Here is a 5,426-nt window from a genome sequence, read left to right as displayed (position 1 = left end):
TATATATATATATATATATATATATGTATGTATGTATGTATACAAGTATATGTATGTATACAAGTATATGTATGTATATATGTGTGTGTGTCTGTATGTATATATATATATATATATATATATATATATATATATATATCATCTTTCATCATCCTTTAACGTCCATTTTCCATGCTGGCATGGGTTGGATGGTAACATGATAGAATGATAGATACACTCCAGTATATAAGTCAAACAAGAAGACAATAAAAGATTTTGGCACATCTTTTATGACCATTTACAATTGTTTTGGCACCACTCTGTTTCTAATACCATTACATGCAAAAGTTCCATGTGACATTGCCATTTAAAAGGAGAAAGTCTTTAAGATAAAGACTACTGTATACATGTGGATATATATGATGGCCTTTTAATCTTAACCCCCACCCCACAAAGATCTATCATTAGATCCAGCTATAAAATGTGAACCTTAAATCCTGGATGCTGACATATACAGTATTTCTCTGTGTTGTGTTTGCTCACTAGCTGCTGGTAAACTATCAAAACATGCAATTAAGCACAACTGGTACTCCATCAGTTACAATGACAAGGGTTCCAGTTGGTCTGATCAATGGAGTAGCCTGTTCATGAAATTAATCTGCAAGTGGCTGAGCACTCCACAGACACTTCTACCCTTAATGTTGTTCTCAGAGAAATTCGGTGTAGCACAGAATGTGTCAAAGCTGGACCCCCGAATTACAGATACTGCTCATATTTGCCTGTTGAGCGGACCTGAGAAATGTGAAATAACTTTCTCTCACTCTTTCTTCCTATTTCTGTTGTGCCTGTATTTCAAAGGGCCAGCCTTGTCACACTCTGTGTCACGCTGAATCTCCCCCGAGAACTACGTTAAGGGTACACGTGTCTGTGGAGTGCTCAGCCACTTGCACGTTAATTTCACGAGCTGGCTGTTCCGTTGATCGGATCAACTGGAACCTTCGACGTCGTAACCAATGGAGTGCCAACCACCATTCCTGACTAAGCATATCTATGTTTACAAACATCCAGCTGGATCCAGCTTGTTTTCTTTTTTTTATATCAATATTTTTATATCAGTGGCTTAGATTGTCCTATACATTTTTAATTCACAAAACAGAACAAGATTACATATGTAGTCTGGCGTGAGTGTGAATGGAAAATATTGCTAAGATAAAAGAAAGGAAATCAACATTCATAGCCTAGTAACCTGACAGAACAGGGATATAGCAAATCAATATATCCATCAACATAAATATATCTTGTATTGAGATTCGCTGAAACAAAGTAAACAAAGATCAAACCCACTCGTTCTTGCCCTTTCTGGTGATGCCAAGGGGTAGAGTGAGTGAAAGGAGAGAGAGAGAAATACTATACCCCTGTTGGATTAATAGACCTAAAACTTCATCAGGTTACTTGAGGGTGCAGCAAATATAAACAGAGAACAAACTTAGTATGTTTTGTTTATGGATTTGGTTTACAAGATTCTTTATGTGAGTTTGTGTGTTGAAGCATATTCTGTTGTGTCTGGGGTGAGTCATTTTCTTTTCGTGCCTTATAATTTAACACACTCACCTGTGCAAGGCGCAACGAAAATTTTAGGAAAATAAAAATAAGAAATAAGTGGAAATTTTACCGGTGAGTGTGTTACATTATAAGGCACAAAAAGAAAATGACTCTCCCCAGATACAACAGACTTAGTATGGTTGTGTAGTTAAGAAGCTTACTTCCTAACCATGTGGTCTTGCATTCAGTGCCATTGTGTGGCACCTTAGGCAAGTGTTTTCTACTATCGCTCTGGATCAACCAAAGTCTTGTGAGAGAATTTGGTAGACTAAACTGAAAAAAATGTGTTGTGTTTGTGTGTGTGTATGCTCCCTTTTCTTGACATCACCTGATGGCTGCGTGCGAGCATCACCGTCACACAAGCGAAGTTGTTTGTTTCAAACAATTTGTTTCTTCTGTGAAAAATATGTCTGGCCATGGAGAAATATTACCTTGCCTGGAAATAGGTAAGGACTGGCAGTAGGAAGGGCACCCAACTATAGATAATCCGACTCATCCAACCATAGATAATTCCAACTCATGCAAGCATGGAAAAATAGGCATTAAACAACAATAACAGTGACAATTTGCTTGAAGATACTGATTTCTTCTCCAAGTAACCTACAGGACAAAGATCCTTCAGATGAGATGGGGAATGGTATTGAAGTTGGTGGCTTTGTGTCATATGATGAGAAGTTAATGTATGATAGAGGGACAGAAACAGGTGTCTTACTGTTGAGGAGATAGATGGTTACCCTAGTCAGAGGGAGAGAGAAAGGGGAAGAAAGAGTGAGGGTGAGAGTAGGAGAGAACAAGAGAGAGTGAGGGAGATGGTGGTGATGTGCCAGGGCAAATTCTCAAGGTACAAGAATGTTAATCATCATCATCATCATCGTTTATAAACAGGTTAGCATCGATACACGATCAAAAGTATTCCAACCTAACCATTGCATCTTTTTAACAGCACCAATGACTTCATTATCTAAGGTGTCCTGGTCTTTTTTAAAGCTAGTAGAGTAGAATTTATGAGGATTTAGTAGCTGTTTTTATCAGGTCCTAGGAATACAGCATGTCTCTCTCAGTGGCTCATGCATGTATCAGTAAATGCTGAAGCCTTTAGTAACATGGTCACCAGCGTACCTAGTTGGTGGGGGGGGGCGGTAGAGGCATTCTGCCTCGGGTGGCGCTTTTGGCAATATGTGTTTTTTTCTGTGGGGTCCAGGTGCGGCAAACGGAAGGGCCACCCCGGGTGGCACACACTCTAGCTATGCTAGTGAACATGGTTAACCTAGCTGAAATGAGAGATGCTTACATGAGGAGACCGGGGGATAAAATAAAATCTCTAATATAATCTTGGATTTTTGTTAGTTCAATCTCAATGTCATGGATGCAGTTTCGCTTTTCACCCAAAAACTTAAGCGTTTTACACTTGCTTGTCAGTTTAACATATACATACAACGCAGGCGAAGGTAAAGAATGCGCACACCACCCGTTTTCAGTGTAATCCTAAGCTTAACCTTAAGCACCGGGTGTGTGTATTCTTTACCTTCGCCAGGTCAGGGTTACGCCAAAAATGGGTGGTGTGTGTATTCTTCACCTCTACCAACATAAATAAAAATGCGTTCAAAACATAGTAAAATAAATTTAGAGCAAGAAATCCTAAAGAAGGCAAGTATTCAACCAAATGTCGCTCGTTCAGAATACTGTATGCTTTCTACAGACTTGCACGATAGCTTAGACCAGTGCTACTCATAGTGGTGGCCCGCGAGCCATCAGCTGCCTGTACGTGACGAGTTTCCAGAAAAGAAAGAAACATTATAAAATGCTTATGTAATATTGTATTATTTATTTACAAAATAAATATAAGATAAAAAAAAAAATTGTCAACTTTTATTATGTTCATTATTTATATTCTTTTCTACTAGGCAAAGGCCCGGAATTTTGGGGGAGGGAAAGTCGATTAGATCGACCCCAGTACTCAACTAGTTTTTGATTCATACGCCCCTCGCCACTTCATCCCGCTGTCTAAAAGTGAAAATGAACGGCTTGTGTGTTTGTGTGTGCGCGTACGAATGAACAAGTTACCTGGACTATATTTCACGGTCATTTGCCAGGGAAGCAGAACATCCCTGTTGATGCTCTCACGAGACACCCTGTCAATTCTATTTCCTCTCCTGCAACAATTGATTTACTTGCTATTTCGCAGGACCAAACTCTTTTGTCGACGTTAGATTTAACTTCGCCAAAATTCAACAATTGTAAATTTACCTATCTTCCACTCCCTTCATCGAAGGCATCGTATACGCACCACCAGCTACCATCCCGCTTCTAATGGGATGGTTGAGCGATTTCATAGGCAACTTAAGGCTGCCTTACGCGCCTCGCCCAACCCGCAGTCTCGGGTTGAATTTCTTCAAGGTCGACGCTAATGGTCGTACATAGATTGTCTGTCGACCGTCTGAAAAGAGCTTACCTTGACAAACCCTCAACTTCCGTGGACGACGTGCCCGTTTTTCAAACACCGCACACACCACTGTCAGCATCATTACCACCACACACACCACTGTCAACATCTTTACCACCACACACACCACTGTCAACATCTTTACCAATGCATACACCAACATCAATACCATCACAAACACACACACCAGAAACCACTCCACCTTCGTCGTTGCGACAAAACTCAAGTGACCCTTATGTCACTAGATCTGGCCGGACAGTGCATTGGCCAAAGAAACTTTCCAAAACAATATACATTTGACATTTTTGTGCCACCGGCATTTCATTTCTCTGTACAAACAAACATTGTTTTTCATCCATTTCTGTGCACAGTAACGTGCTAAATGAAAATATGTATTTGAATAACGAAGGCGAATTAATGTATATCCAGTAACATACAAAATAAATTATTAGATTTATTGAAATTGTCTCTGCTTCCCAAGAGGATAGATCCACCCATTAATAGCAGATTAGTACCAACTAAGAAGTGGGGACTGTCTCAAGTATTAAGAAGTCTCCAAAATTGACATATCAAGGAAAACACAGAAAAACATCTGGACACAGATTTCTCTCTTAATAGATGTCATCAGGACAGCAGTTGTCTTACCGTATCTTCAACAGAATGGACACAAAGTCCTCTTTGCAGCATTGTAGGCCCCCTGGGTAAATCTATGCAACGGGCCCTACAGGATTTACTTATTGACAACAATCCACAATATACATAGACCCACCGGGTCCCAGGGCAACTGCTAGTGTTTCCATGCCTTAGGACGGTCCCCTGATGGGTCACTTTGGTAAACCAACAACAACAAAATATAACACATTTATGACACAGATAACTTGTATAACTGTAACGAAAATGAACTAAGAAAACTAGCTCACGCATATTTTTTATGAAATTTTGGATAAATTTTCAGATTAACATCTGCACGATTTTCACTTGGGTGTTAGGGTTAGGGCTAGGGTTACGGTTAGGGTTGTGGTTAGGGACGGAATTCCCTAACCCCCTAGTGAAGATCGTGCTGGTGTTAATCTGAAAATTTACCAAATTTTATAGAGATACGTTTTTGGGGGTGTAGATTATGATTAAGTTGATAAAATTTAATAAAGAAAAATTTCTTTTTGAAGAGTTTCGGAACATTCAGCTCCTCCTCTGATTTCGTTACCACCAATTTCTGAACTTACATATTATCACTCTTTTTTTTTTTTAATATATTTACATGTTTGAAACATCAATATTATGTTTCTATTTTACCGTATTTCTGTAAAATGTCATTTAAAAATAGGCATCTTAAAGGGAGTCTTGAGGAAATAAAGTTGGGAGATATACGGTAAAGAATGATTCGTAACTCCTGCCCATCAAA

This window comes from Octopus bimaculoides, chromosome 9, assembly GCF_001194135.2.
Source record: "Octopus bimaculoides isolate UCB-OBI-ISO-001 chromosome 9, ASM119413v2, whole genome shotgun sequence".
Classification (NCBI taxonomy): Eukaryota; Metazoa; Mollusca; class Cephalopoda; order Octopoda; family Octopodidae; genus Octopus; species Octopus bimaculoides.
The sequence above is the reverse complement of the archived record's forward strand: the minus strand, read 5'-3'. Positions refer to the sequence as shown.